Source organism: Oryx dammah, unplaced genomic scaffold, assembly GCF_014754425.2.
Source record: "Oryx dammah isolate SB20612 unplaced genomic scaffold, SCBI_Odam_1.1 HiC_scaffold_12, whole genome shotgun sequence".
NCBI classification, from domain to species: domain Eukaryota; kingdom Metazoa; phylum Chordata; class Mammalia; order Artiodactyla; family Bovidae; genus Oryx; species Oryx dammah.
In genome coordinates, this window is record NW_024070196.1 from 23057619 (window position 1) to 23072991 (window position 15373).

Here is a 15373-nt window from a genome sequence, read left to right on the forward strand (position 1 = left end):
TTTGTACCACTCTACAGGAGGCAGTGACCAAAATCATCCCGTAAAAAAAGAAGCGTCAGAAGGCACAGTAGTTTTCTGAGGTTTTATAAATAGCTGAGGGAAAAATGGCATGGGAGAAAGGGAAACATATATCCAATTGAATGCAGAGTTCCAAAGAATAGCAAAGAGAGATAAGAAAGCTTTCTTAAGTGAACAATGCAAGGACATAGAGGGGGGAAAAAAAAAGAATGGGAAGGACTAGAGATATTCTCAAGAAAACTGGAGATATCAATGGAATACTTCATGAAAGGATGGACAGATAAAAGACAGAAATAGTAAGGAAGTAGACAGAAGCAGAGGAAATTAAGAGTAGGTATCAAGAATTCACAGAAAAACTATACAAAAAAGATCTTAATGACCCAGATAACCATGATGGTGTGGTCAATCACCTAGAGCCAGATATGCTGGAGTGTGAAGTCAAGTGGGCCTTAGAAAGCATTTCTATGAAGAAAACTAGTGGCGGTGATAGAATTCCAGCTGAGCTTTTTCAAATCCTGAAAGATGATGCTGTTAAAGTGCTGCACTCAATATGTCAGCAATTAGGAAAACTCAGCAGTGGCCACAGGACTGGAGAAGTTTCCAATTCCAAAGAAGGGCAATGACAAAGAATATTTGAACTACCACACAATTGTTCTCATTTCACATTCTGGCAATGTAATGCTCAAAATCCCTCAAGAGATGCTTCAAACATATGTGAAGTGAAAACTTACAGATGTACAAGCTGGGTTTCAGAGAGTCAGAAGAACCAGAGATCAAATTGACAACATTCGTTGGATCATGAAGAAAGCAAGGGAATTCCAGAAAAAAAAAAAAATCTACTTCTGCTTCATTGATTATGCTAAAGCCTTTGACTGTAAGGATGACAACAAACTGGAGAATTCTTGAAGAGATGGGAATACCAGACTACTTTACCTGCCTCTTAAGAAACCTGTATTCAGCTCAAGAAGCAATAGTTAGAACTGGGCATGGAACAACTGACTGGATCAAAATTGAGAAAGGAGTATGAAAAGGCTGTATATTGTCACCCTCCTGATTTAACTTGTATGCAGAATACATCATGCAAAATGCTGGGTTGTATGAATCACAGGCTGAAATAAAGATTTCTGGAAGAAATAACAACAACCTCAGATGTGCAGATGATACCATTCTAATAGCAGAAAGTAAAGACAAACTAAAGAGCCTCTTGATGAAGGTGAAAGAGGAGAGTGAAAAATCTGGCTTAAAACTCAGCATTCATGAAACTAAGATCATGGCATCCGATCCCATCATTTCATGTCACATAGAAGAGGAAAAGTGGTGAGACTGACAGATTTTACTTTCTTGGATTCCAAAATCACTGCAGTTGGTGTCTGCAGTCATAAAACTGAAAGGCGCTTGCTCCTTTTGAAGGAAAGCTATGACAAACCTGGACAGCAGATTGAAAAGCACAGATATCACTTTACCAACAAAAGTCTGTATAGTTAAAGCCATGGGTTTTCCAGTAGTCATGAATGGATGTGAAGGTTGGACCATAACTTCTTTATGGCTGACAGCTAATGGCTGAAGAATTAGTGCTTTTGAATTGTGATGCTAGAAAAGACTCTTGAGATCCCTTGGACTGCATGGTGATCAAACCAGTCAATCCTAAAGGAAAGCAACTCTGAATATTTATTGGAAGGATTGATGTTGAAGCTGAAGCTCCAATACTTAGGTCATCTGATGCAAAGAGCTAACTTACTGGACAAGACCTTCATGCTGGAAAGACTGATGGCAGGAGGAGAAAAGGTCAGCAGAGGAAGAGATGGTTAGATAACATTACTGACTCAATGGACATAAATTTGAGCAAAATACAGGAGATAGTGAAGAACAGAAGATCCTGGTGTGCTGCAGCCCATGGCATCCCAGAGCTGGACGTGACCAAGTGTGTCAAGTGACCAAGTGACTGAACAACCAATGGGAAACACAATTAAGTAAGCTTATTTTATTGAAGAAAATTTCATGCCATTCTTGAGAAAGTTAAGGTAAATGTATTAATAACTGCTTTAAGCATGTTTTTTTCTCCTAGTTGTTTCTTATAGTTAGACCTTGTACTCGCTCTACACATTCCAAATCTCTTTATTGTATATAATAAAGTCAAAGAAATACTATAAGCAAGTACTTTAGAATTAGACTTGATTTCTGTCACTTGAGTTTTATGATTGCCCTCCCTCAAATTTATGGTCATTTATTAAAAAGAATTAAAAACATGAGAAAAATACTAATGAATAACACTCACCATCTCCTGCTCCCTGCCAAAAAAAAAAAAAACATGAAAATCCAAAAAATACTAATAAGGATACAATTCAAGTTTATCCCTTTAAGAATGAAAATTGCTAAATATTAATGTTTCTTTATGTGAACATATTGAAACAGCCATTTGTAAATATAGTAAAATTCACAATGAATAGCTGAAATTAATTTGTTAAACAATTAAAGTGAAGACTGATCTTTCACAGAATTAAGTTGCTCATGAAATAAGCTACTTTTAGTTCCCCAACTCATACTAAAATATTTGATTATGAGTCTCTAAGCATCAGTTCTTCAACATATAATTGACAATATAATTTTATGTCCAAAAAACATTAAGATTAGGTTTATTTTTTAAAACAAGAGTCATTTAGCTGAGACCTGGGATTTAAGCAGAGAGCTAGACATATGAATTACAAGTCAAAGTTATGATTCAATCAATGAATATTATGGGAAAAAGGGAATGACTAACTAAATAGAGTGTAACAAGGAAGATTATGTGATATTTAGAGGAATAAAAATGAAAACAGGATTCTACCAGACTTAAAAAAAAAAAAAAGGTTGAATCAGACATAAGAAACAGAGTCTATAAAATCATTGAGCAGGAAGTAGCTTGTTACATCCCAGGATACGAGAAAGCCAGAGCCTGAGGAGATATCCAAGAGGTAAGTAGGTAAAGGTACAGTATTATTATTTGGGTTCTAATATCACATGAGTTATGCTCAACTATGTTCTGGGAACGAATGAATGGTATTGATGGATTTTTAAGACGAGTGACATACTCATCGTAAACAAAATAATCACGATAAAAACAGTTTGGGGGAGGAGTGATTTAGAATGTTTACAGAAATCCCAACCAGGAAACTACTAATGTTCAGGTGAGAGATTTTGGTGGATTAGTGGATGGTAAAAGGAGACAATATAGAAAAGAGTTAATTGTTGATTTTATGTTGTGTGGGAGAAAAAAGGAGGAATCAACATGTCAATTAAAATGCAGGGTAAATCTCATGTTGTATTCTTACAAAAACAAAATAAAAATTTTAAAAATAAAATATGTAATATAATTTAAGTATATTAAAGAGACATCAAGATACAAGCAATCATGATAAGACATTATATGTATATCTGTTAATAATCAAGTTTTCCAAATGAAGGAATAGAGAGAATGGGAAAGATAATATTTCAAAGATACTTGCTGAGAACATTGGAGAATTTAAAGACAACATGAAAGCATACAATTTCAGGCTTGGAAAGTACAATTAATCCCACAGTGGCTATAGAAAAATTAATCAACATCAAGAAATACCATAGTGAACTTTTTAATCACTAAACACATTGAGAATGAAGAGTTTGTTTCCAAAGAAGTGAGTTATTTTGATTTAACAACAGCAGCAATTTAAGCCATACACAATGGAATAATGGCTTGTAAGTGATAAAGTTTATAATTTTAAGTGCAATAGACTAAGATTTAAAGATGATGGAGAAATGAAAATATATTTCAAATGTAAAAGGGGAAAGATTTTACTACTGACAGACCCATCAAAGGGCCTTTTGAGGAATGTGTTTCAGGAAAATGATAAAGAAGAAGCAAGAAGAATGGATAATCAGAAAAATTTTAAATATGCTTCCCTAAACAATGATGTGAAATATTAATAATAATATATAATTGGGCTTAAAGTAACAAGGAAGTAAAAATAGTGGATAGCAAAGATAATATGATAGGAAAGTGACTTAAAATTTTAGGAATATTATTTCTAGGGGAAGAAAAGAGATATATTGATTTCTGTTAGAGTTTTGTTAAGGGGAATAGACAGTCCCAACAAAGAGAAACTTAATACTTCAACAGATTGCAAAGAAGGATGAAGATGAAAAAGAAGCATGATATGAGCAGAGTAAATAACACTTCAGTAAGATGGTAAAATTAATGCAAATATATTTGCACTGAAACAGGCATAAATATTCTCTATTTCATACTTAAAGATAGATTGTCAAAAACTGAAAGAAAATTAAATCAATGGAAATTCTGCATAGATATGACATTGCTAAATGTATGAGCAGACTAGTTTCAAAATAAAGACTGCAATGACATTGGATGGTTGAAAATAGAACGTATTAAACATTTGACATGTACCTAAGATGTGCTTAGAAAGTAATATGCAGTATTATTGCATACATTTTTTTAAAGTTGAAAATTGATGTTTATAAAAGAACAGCAAACAAACTTGATGAAAATAGCAAGGGCAATGTTTTTTTAAAAAGTGATAAAATTGAAAAGAATCAAAAGAGAAAAAAAATGTTATTACTTGAAAACAACATGATTGTATAACTATAAGGTAAAAAATTCACAGAAACTAATAGAATTAATGAGTGACTTTAGCAAAGTTTCTGGATACAAGACCAATGTATACAAATCAGTTACTTTTAAACAATTATAGATAACATAGAAAGTATACTAATAACTAGCTATTTACTATAGCAGTAAATGTTTATAGGAATAAATCTAACGGAATATGTATAATGGCTCTACATTGAAAATGCATATGTAGGAAAAACTAAATTAAACCTAAACAAATAGATTAAGTCATTTTCATGACTTTGAAGATTCAGAATTGTTAAGGATCAATTTATTTATAGATTGAACATATTAAATTTTAAATCCAGTAGGATTATTTTCTGTAGAAACTAACAATGTGCTTTAATAATGTGTATGGAAATAATATGGACCAAAAATAACCATAGAAATATGAAAGGACTACAAGGCTGGATGACTTTTTATTTAATTCTGGAAGAAATATCAAATTTCTAGATTAATTTTAGTAATTAAACTTTTTATCTTAAAAGTACATGGTACTGACTTTAAATTCTGCATAACATGAAATAAAGTCTTTGCTCAGAAGGTTTTGAAATGTCTGCATATTACTGTGTATTAAATGTCTCTTAATTTTAATTTCTAATTTGATAAATGCCAATAAATTTAACCAAAATAAAAAAAAAACTTCGGGGTTTTTTTTTTTAAACTGTAAAGGGGACCTGGAGGTCAAAAATTTTGAGAACACTGATATGAGATTGCAATAGATTGGTTTCTGAGTCAAAAGAGATTTAGGTGCCAGATACATGTTCTATATTTTTCCTTTTCCTTTCTAAGTAATAACCAAAATATTTTTCAGTCACAACAATACCTCTTCTCATCCAGCACTCATCCCCAAAAAAGAGTTTCACTGTGAATACAATTGTTAAGTGTTTGTCTTGGAAGCTGAAATTCCCATGTGGCCTCTTCTCTTACCTGTGTTATACGAGTTTACTTTTTAAGACATGATTATGCCAGCTTAGAGATATGAAGTAAAAATGATTAGAAAGTAAGAGTGAGAGATCTATGTGGTGAAATACTTGACATATGACAATGAAGAGAAACTTCTGAGAATAAAAATATCTAATAAGAATTTCTAATTTTTAAAACATCATTTGCAGGAGGTTAGTTCTTTTCTTTTCCTAATCTAGACATTGAATATACAATGATGAACAAGATGAACAGATTTCCTACCCCAGTAATTTGATTATTTTTGGTTTTATTTTCTCATCCCACTAGATTATAATTTGAGAGAAGAAACCTTTGTCACTTGATCATTAGCACTCCCAATAATGTCTGATATGTGTACAACTGAATCTATATGGTGACTGATCAAGTAAAGGCAGAGAAGATGGCTCCTGTTTTAAATTGTAAGGCCCATGAGGGCCTGAATTTTTGCTCTTGTTACTAATTTCCCCAAGAGTCAGTCAGTAACAGTGAGTACAACATAGAAGTTGAATAAGTGTTTGTTGAATTAATAAATGCTGAATTGCCTCTTTCTGATTCAGTCTTCTGGGATCTTACAAGGTGATACTGAATGAGTACAAAAAACCCTAAAGATTATACCTTCATTTTCTTCAGTGGGACTTTGAGTTTTCATTAAAAATCATGAGATAACAGAAAGAAAGATAATATATGACAGTTTCTAGATCTCTGAATTGTTGAACAGACAATATCATTCAAAATCACAAATGCTTCACTTACTAAATGGGAAATGCTGTATACACAGTTTGAAATTTGAAATAAGAGGATAAACAATATCTACCTCATGGATTTGTTGTCACAGTTAAAGGAGATAATGCGTGAAAGTACAAAACAGCATCTAATCCACTATGGGCTTTCAATAAACTTCTGTTTCCTGAATAGAAGAAATGAGAGAAATTGTCCTTTAAATATAATTATTGTGGAATTTCCTTTAAGGCTTATGAAGCTTAAAAAAAAAAAAAAAGATACTTGACTGTACTTTTTTAAAGATCTGGAATGACCAAGACAAAAATATAGTCATTTATAGAGAATGTAGAAATAATATTGTGCCTCTGTGACTATATTTAACCTGAAATGTTTCAACTGCAAAATACATTGAGCAGAGAACACCAGGTAAACTCACTTTTAAAGAGTCCCAATCTAGCTGATGAGTCTCTAGTTATATCTCTGTTTTACACACTTTGCTCTATACCAACAGAATACGAATTATTTTAAGTAGATTACTCAGCTGACAAAGAACTTTAGCAGAAAGACAGGCTTGATATAGACAATTGAAAGTTAGCTAATGAGGAACACTGAAACCAGCTTGGTAGAATGTTAATTAACTGCCCTCATTTGGGGGAAAAACTGAAACTTTCACCTGTAAAATAATTCCACCTGTGTCAACATTTTATATTTGCTAGGACTCAAAATGATTTCAATAAATATAGTTTCACTCTTTTTAAATTTAAAATATATGCTAGATTTTTGCCCCAGATATGGTTATTGCTTCAAATGTGATTTTTTTTCAAAGATAGAAAAAAATTCTTCTCATTTTCCTTTTTTTTTTTTTTAAACAGGAATTCAGTTTATTGTAGCAAACAGTATATAAGACTGTAAGTCCACTATTAGTCATGGAGATAGTATAATGTAGAAGGTACATATTTTGATGAAAGGTTTTATCAAGCCTGTATAGGGAGGGTACATGTAAAAAGGAAAACTCTCATTTTCTTATAAAAGAAAACCAAAGACTAAACAATGGTCATGAAACTTTGCCACATAACACATGTCCAATTCTCCCTTTTAATTTTGCTTAATAATTAGAAGGCCTGATATTATTTATATTAATTGATGAAGGATGGAGCCTTTACTGGTACCAGAAATTCCTTGTGTTGTATTTGAAAATAAAAGTTTAGATGCTATTATTGGACAATGACAGTTTTCTTAGATCAGGGGAAAGCCCACGATGTCTTAATGAATTAGTGTAACTCTTCAGTATACTATAATTATCTGGGAAAACAGGCGAGGGGAAAGTAGTGTAATTTACTCATTCTGAGTATTAGTTATGCCTAAACCCGATGCTAGTAAGTGTAGACTTATGGTGTCGATATAAATTTTTAACACTGAATGAAAAGTTGGGTTTACAGGAGGACTTCAAATCAAACATTCTCTGTATGCGTGCTTAGACGCTCAGTCATGTTCAACTGTGCAGCCCCTGAACTGTCGCCTGCCAAGCTCCTCTGTCCATGGAATTTTCCAAGCAAGAATACTGGAGTGCATTGCCATCTCCTACACCAAGGGATCTTCCTGACCCAAGAATCTTCCATTTTCTGCATTGGCAGGTGGATTTTTCCCTGGTGGCTCAGCTGGTAGAGTATCTGTCTGCAGTTCAGGGGACCCAGGTTTGTTTCCTGATTTGAGAAGATTCCCTGAAGAAGTAAAAGGAAACCCACTCCAGGATTTTTGCCTGGAAAACCCCATGGACAGAGGAGCGTGGCAGGCTACAGTCCATGGATTCATAGAGTTGGACTCACTGAGACTCTGAGCAGTGCCACCTGGAAAGCCTAACAAACATTTTAACCATGTGGAAAGTTTTATGTAGCAACTTAGTGAAAATCTGTTTTCTCAAGCTCATTTCTACTTATTTGTTCTTTCCATTTATTTGACTTGATTCTGATATATGAAATACTTTTTCTCTTCAACTATAATGACTCTCTTCAGGAATTCTATTACTTATTGCTTTTTTCAGTTTTGATGCTTAAAACATTGCCATCCCTTGAGTGATCTTTCAATTAGCACCTTTCCACTAATACAATCTTCTTTGAACTTGCTTGTTTTTCTGCCTTGTTTACTAAAAGAGGATTAATTAATGATCTCTATGATATTTGTTATAAATAACTCTCTTTATTTTAATTCAGATTTGCCTGGATTATGATGATGCCAATCAGTAACACGAGTGTTAAACTAAAAAAGAACTACAAATTGACAAAAATAAATAACTAGAGATGGGAGACTAAAGTTATGATGAAGCTATCAGAATTTTCATTAACAATATCCTACTATTCTCCAAACACTTAAATAGTTCAGCTGAAGAAAAAGAAAGTTAGGAGTGTGCTTGACATTTGTGAGCAAATTAGCAAATAAAACCCCCATAAGAAATTTATGATAAATATTAAAAGTCAGAAATGCAGTACTTGGATGCAATCTCAAAAACGACAGAATGATCTCTGTTCGTTTCCAAAGCAAACCATTCAATATCACAGTAATCCAAGCCTATGCACCAACCAGTATGCTAAAGAAGCTGAAGGTGAATGGTTCTATGAAGACCTACAACACCTTTTAGAACTAAGACCCAAAAAATATGTCCTTTTCATTATAGGGGACTGGAATGCAAAAGTAGTGAGTCAAGACACACCTGGGATAACAGGCAAATTTGGCCTTGGAATGCGGAATGAAGCAGGGCAAAGACTAATACACTCTTGCCAAGAAAATGCACTGGTCATGGCAAACACCCTCTTCCAACAACACAAGAGAAGACTCTACACATGGACATCATCAGATGGTCAACACCAAAACCAGATTGATTATATTCTTTACAGCCAAAGATGGAGAAGCTCCATACAGTCAGCAAAAACAAGACTGGGAGCTGACTGTGGCTCAGATCATGAACTCCTTATTGCCAAATTCATACTTAAATTGAAGAAAGTAGGGAAAGCCACTAGACCATTCAGGTATGACCTCAATCAAATCCCTTATGATTATGCAGTGGAAGTGAGAAATAGATTTAAGGGACTAGATCTGATAGACAGAGTGCCTGATGAACTATGGACAGAGGTCTGTGACATTGTACAGGAGACAGGGATCAAGACCATCACCATGGAAAAGAAAGGCAGAAAAGCAAAATGACTGTCTGAGGAGGGCTTACAAATAGCTGTGAAAAGAAGAGAAGTGAAAAGCAAAGGAGACAAGGAAAGATATAAGCATCTGAATGCAGAGTTCCAAAGAATAACAAGGAGAGATGAGAAAGCCTTCCTCAGTGATCAATGCAAATAAATAAAGGAAAACAACAGAATGGGAAAGACTAGAATTCTCTTCAAGAAAATTAGAGATACCAAGGGAATATTTCATACAAAGATGGGCTCGATAAAGGACAGAAATGGTATGGCTCTAACAGAAGCAGAAGATATTAAGAAGAGGTGGCAAGAATATACAGAAGAACTGTACAAAAAAGATCTTCATGACCCAGATAGTCACGATGGTGTGATCACTCACTTAGAGCCTGACATCCTGGAATGTGAAGTCAACTGGGCCTTAGAAAGCATCACTATGAACAAAGCTAGTGGAGGTGATGGAATTCCAGTGGAGCTATTTCAAATCCTGACAGATGATGCTGTCAAATTGTGCACTCAATGTGCCAACAAATGTGGGAAAACTCAGCAGTGGCCACAGGACTGGAAGAGGTCAGTTTTCATTCAAGTCCCAAAGAAAGGCAATGCCAAAGAATGCTCAAAATACCGCAGAATTGCATTCATCTCACACGCTAGTAATGTAATGCTCAAAATTCTCCAAGCCAGGCTTCAGCAGTATGTGAATGGTGAACTTCCTGATGTTCAAGCTGGTTTTAGAAAAGGCAGAGGAACCAAAGATCAAATTGCCAACATCCACTGGATCATGGAAAAACCAAGAGAGTTCCAGAAAAACATCTATTTCTGCTTTATTGACTATGCCAAAGCCTTTGACTGTGTGGATCACAATGAACTGTGGAAAATTCTGAAAGAGATGGGAATACCAGACCACCTGACCTGCCTCTTGAGAAACCTGTATGCAAGTTAGGAAGCAACAGTTAGAACTGGACATGGAACAACAGGCTGCTTCCAAATAGGAAAAGGAGTACGTCAAGGCTGTATATTGTCACCGTGCTTATTTAACTTATAAGCAGAGTACATCATGAGAAACACTGGGCTGGAAGAAGCACAAGCTGGAATCAAGATTGCCAGGAGAAATATCAATATCCTCAGATATGCAGATGACACCACCCTTATGGCAGAAAGTGAAGAGGAACTAAAAAGCCTTTTATTTTTTTTTTTACTTTTCTTTTTTTTTTTAATTTATTTATTTATTTTTAATTTTTACTTTACAATTCTGTATTGGTTTTGGCATAGATTGACATGAATCCACCACAGGTGTACATGCGTTCCCAAACATGAATCCCCCTCCCACCCCCCTCCCCACAACATCTCTCTGGGTCATCCCCGCGCGTCAGCCCCAAGCGTGTCATATCCTGCATCAGACATAGACTGGCATTTCGATTCTTACATGTTATTATACATGTTTCAATGCCATTCTCTCAAATCATCACACCCTCTCCCTCTCTGAGTCCAAAAGTCCACTATACACATCTGTGTCTTTTTTGCTGTCCTGCATACAGGGTCATCATTGCCATCTTCCTAAATTCCATATATATGTGTTAGTATACTGTATTGGTGTTTTTCTTTCTGGCTCACTTCACTCTGTATAATTGGCTCCAGTTTCATCCATCTCATCAGAACTGATTCAAATGTATTCTTTTTAATGGCTGAGTAATACTCCATTGTGTATATGTACCACAGCTTTCTTATCCATTCATCTACTGATGGACATCTAGGTTGTTTCCATGTCCTGGCTATTATATACAGTGCTGCGATGAACATTGGGGTACATGTGTTTCTTTCAATTCTGGTTTCCTCTGTGTGTATGCCCAACAGTGGGATTGCTGGGTCATAAGGCATTTCTATTTGCAATTTTTTAAGGAATCTCCACACTGTTCTCCATAGTGGCTGTACTAGTTTGCATTCCCACCAACAGTGTAGGAGGGTTCCCTTCTCTCCACACCCTCTCCAGCATTTATTGCTTGCAGATTTTTGGATCGCAGACATTCTGACTGGTGTGAAGAGGTACCTCATTGTGGTTTTGATTTGCATTTCTCTAATAATGAGTGATGTTGAGCATCTTTTCATGTGTTTGTTAGCCATCCGTATGTCTTCTTTGGAGAAATGTCTATTTAGTTCTTTGGCCCATTTTTTGATTGGGTCGTTTATTTTTCTGGAATTGAGCTGCAGGAGTTGCTTGTATATTTTTGAGATTAGTTGTTTGTCCGTTGCTTCATTTGCTATTATTTTCTCCCATTCGGAAGGCTGTCTTTTCACTTTGCTTATGTTTTCCTTTGTTGTGCAGAAGCTTTTAATTTTAATTAGATCCCATTTGTTTATTTTTGCTTTTATTTCTAGAATTCTGGGAGGTGGATCGTAGAGGATCCTGCTGTGGTTTATGTCAGAGAGTGTTTTGCCTATGTTCTCCTCTAACAGTTTTATAGTTTCTGGTCTTACATTTAGATCTTTAATCCATTTTGAGTTTATCTTTGTGTGCAGTGTTAGAAAGTGATCTAGCTTCATTCTTTTACATGTGGTTGACCAGTTTTCCCAGCACCACTTGTTAAAGAGATTGTCTTTACTCCATTGTATATTCTTGCCTCCTTTGTCAAAGATAAGGTGTCCATATGTATGTGGATTTATCTCTGGGCTTTCTATTTTGTTCCATTGATCTATATGTCTGTCTTTGTGCCAATACCATACTGTCTTGATGACTGTGGCTTTGTAGTAGAGCCTGAAGTCAGTGAAAGTGAAAGAGGAGAGTGAAAAAGTTGGCTTAAAGCTCAACATTCAGAAAACGAAAATCATGGCATCCAGTGCCATCACTTCATGGGAAATAGATGGGGAAACAATAGAAACAGTGTCAGACTTTGTTTGTTTTGGCTCCAAAATCACTGCAGATGGTGACTGTAGCCATGGAATTAAAAGGCACTTACTCCTTGGAAGGAAAGTTATGACCAACCTAGATGGCATATTTAAAAGCAAAGACATTTTTTGCCAACAAAGGTCTGCCTAGTCAAGCCTATTGTTTTTCCAGTGGTCAAGCATGGATGTGAGAATTGGACTGTGAAGAAAGCTGAGTGCCGAAGAATTGATGCTCTAGAACTGTGGGGTTGGAGAAGACTCTTGATAGTCCCTTGGACTGCAAGGAGATCCAACCTGTCTATCCTAAAGGAGAACAGTCCTGGGTGTTCATTGGAAGGACTGATGCTGAAGCTGAAACTCCAATACTTTGACCACCTCATGCAAAGTGTTGACTCATTAGAAAAGACCTTGTTGCTGGGAGGGATTGGGGGCAGGAGGAGAAGGGGGCTACAGAGGATGAGATGGCTGGATGGCATCACCGACCTGATGGACATGAGTTTGAATAAACTCCAGGTGTTGGTGTGAACAGGGAGGCCTTGCATGCTGAGATTAATGGTGTCTCAAAGAGTCGCACACAAGTGAGCACTTGAACTGAACTGATAGCATCTGTTTCATGGAAAAAATACTTTTTATATAAATGTTATTAAGGTGTTATTAAATATGTATTTCCAGTCTCATTTTAATGTTAGTTCATATTATTAACCAAACCCACACAAAGTCAGTTATAGTTCAGTGATAGATCTAGTTAAAAGAACATGTCAATATAAATATAAATAGTGATAACCCTGAATATATAATATTAAAATAGTGAAAGTATTTCATTTAGGTTGACTTTATACCTCTACCAAAATAGAAAAAGGCAGCATTTAAGGGTCCCTTTGAAAGAACACTAATGACACATTTTAATATGAGATCATTCTTTTCATTGTATGAAAAGGGTATACAGTGTCATGACAATGCAATGTTAATGAATGGGTATACCAGGTATTGAATGAATGCTCCTCTCTGACTAAGTTAGTGAAAAGGGGGAAAAAAGTTATTTTAAATAGTTGCTTGTGGTTGAAATGATTGAAATGACTTGCTCTGAGAGGGCAGCATCATTCTAATCTTTACTGGAGGAAACTAATCTGGATTGGCCTCTTTGGTGATTAAAATTGAGGCACATGGCACCTTTGCTATTATCTACATGGGAGATGGGCTTCCCTGGTGGCTCAGTGGTAAAGAATCTGCCTCCAGTGTAGGAGTCACAGGAGATGCAGTTTCGATCCCTGGGGTCAGGAAGATCCCCTGGAGGAGGACATGGCAACCCACTCCAGTACTCTTGCCTGGAGAATCCCATAGACAGAGAAACCTGGTGGGCTACAGCCCATAGGGTCACAAATAATCGGACACGACTGAACCAAATTAGCTCACAGACATGCACATGGGAGATAGGTAAATAAGAATTAAATTGCTCTGTAAAGTGATATAAGTGGGACATTGGTGCTTGACAGATGATGCTTTGAAAACAGAGTAGGAGAAAGGATGAGAAGACTGAGGTGAGGCCAAGCAGGCAGGAAGTGAGGTTAGGTTAGAGTAAAGGACAATCACTTTTGGTGGACGTTTGCGCCTCCTTCCATTTTCCATCATGGTGTGATCAGCAAGACTTTAGAAATGAGACATAACTTTAAGTTTGAAGATTTTTATATTTTTTTTCTGTGTGTGTTGTAATTGTTTTCTTTAACAGTCAAAATTTGGTAATGACCTGTATACACAGCAACACTTTCCAGTAAGGCTGCCTTGGGCAATGAAGAACAGGAGAATATGGGCCTGGAGGATCTGTTAGAACTGTATGACTAGAGGCCAGACATCAGCAGCTCAGTGTATTGATTGAGAGTCTGTTTACTGTTGAGAAACGGGTAGTAGCACCCACCTTCCAGGCTCAATAAATCTTTTCCCCTAACTAAACTAAAAGTTGAAGAATAAAAAACCCAGATGATATATTCTAACAATATCTCAGACAGTGTCTAGCGGTATCAGCAATGTTAAATAACTCATGATGATTTAACATTATATTTACCATTGAAGAAACATTTTTCATACTTTCTAATGAGGAAATACACAGAAAGTTATGAGTAGCTCTGAGAGAGAGAACAGAACTTATGAAAAAAAAATTTGTACAGAAAAGTATATTTCATATGATGAGTTGGATATTCATGTGGATATATAGACATACCTATGGTTCTTAATAATTAAAAAGAAAGTGCACAAAAGTGCTAGATTTTAAGAGATGTATCAGAGAAGAGCAGTAATGGATTTTCACAACCCAGGCCAAGCATGGTCTTAATGATTCTCATGCACTTTCAATTTAAGCTTTCAGAAAATTAATCACGTTAAACCATTTTATGTGCTGAAATAACCTGGCTTTTTTATTACATAATTATCAGACATGGCGGAGTAAAGTTGTTTGAGCATCTTTATGGCTCTCAGGTGGATAATGGATCACAGTTCTGTATAGCAGCTCTAACTAGAAAACATCATGCACTTCTCTATCTTGTCAGTATAGGTTTTCTTTATAAAAGTCTTAGGATGTAACAGAACTTTGGTGACAACAAGAAAAATTTCCAGTAACAAGGGTTCTTGACCTGTGCATACAACTATAATTTAAAATATAAGAATTCAAATCCCATGACTTTAAAGCATCCTCTTACAAGTAGCAGAGATATTTTGTAGAATAAACAAATTGATATTATTTTAATAAAAATTATTTTAATAAAAATATAGAATACATATCTAGTAATTGTCAAAATTGAATGAATAAATGTTCATTATAAAAAAACAACTTACTTTTTGGCTTATACCATGATTTTAACATCATAAAAACTGAGATTGATTTTTTATTGCAATATTTTCTAGTAGAGATAGGGCTCAAAATAAACCCAAAATAACTGGCTGCTTCTTTAGAAGTTCCATTTTATTTTTTTTTTCAGATTTTATTTTATTTTAC

The 15373-nt window shown here is 35.2% G+C and overlaps 1 long non-coding RNA gene across 1 annotated transcript; it reads right to left on the bottom strand.

Moving 5' to 3' along the window:
* Positions 1-96: 96 nt before the first annotated feature.
* Positions 97-15090, bottom strand: LOC120870934. Its single transcript, XR_005722899.1, has 3 exons — positions 15078-15090; positions 6341-6345; positions 97-183 (listed from the first exon to the last, which is right to left on the bottom strand). It is a non-coding gene; the product is annotated as an uncharacterized LOC120870934 (long non-coding RNA).
* Between the last annotated feature and the right edge of the window lie 283 nt (positions 15091-15373).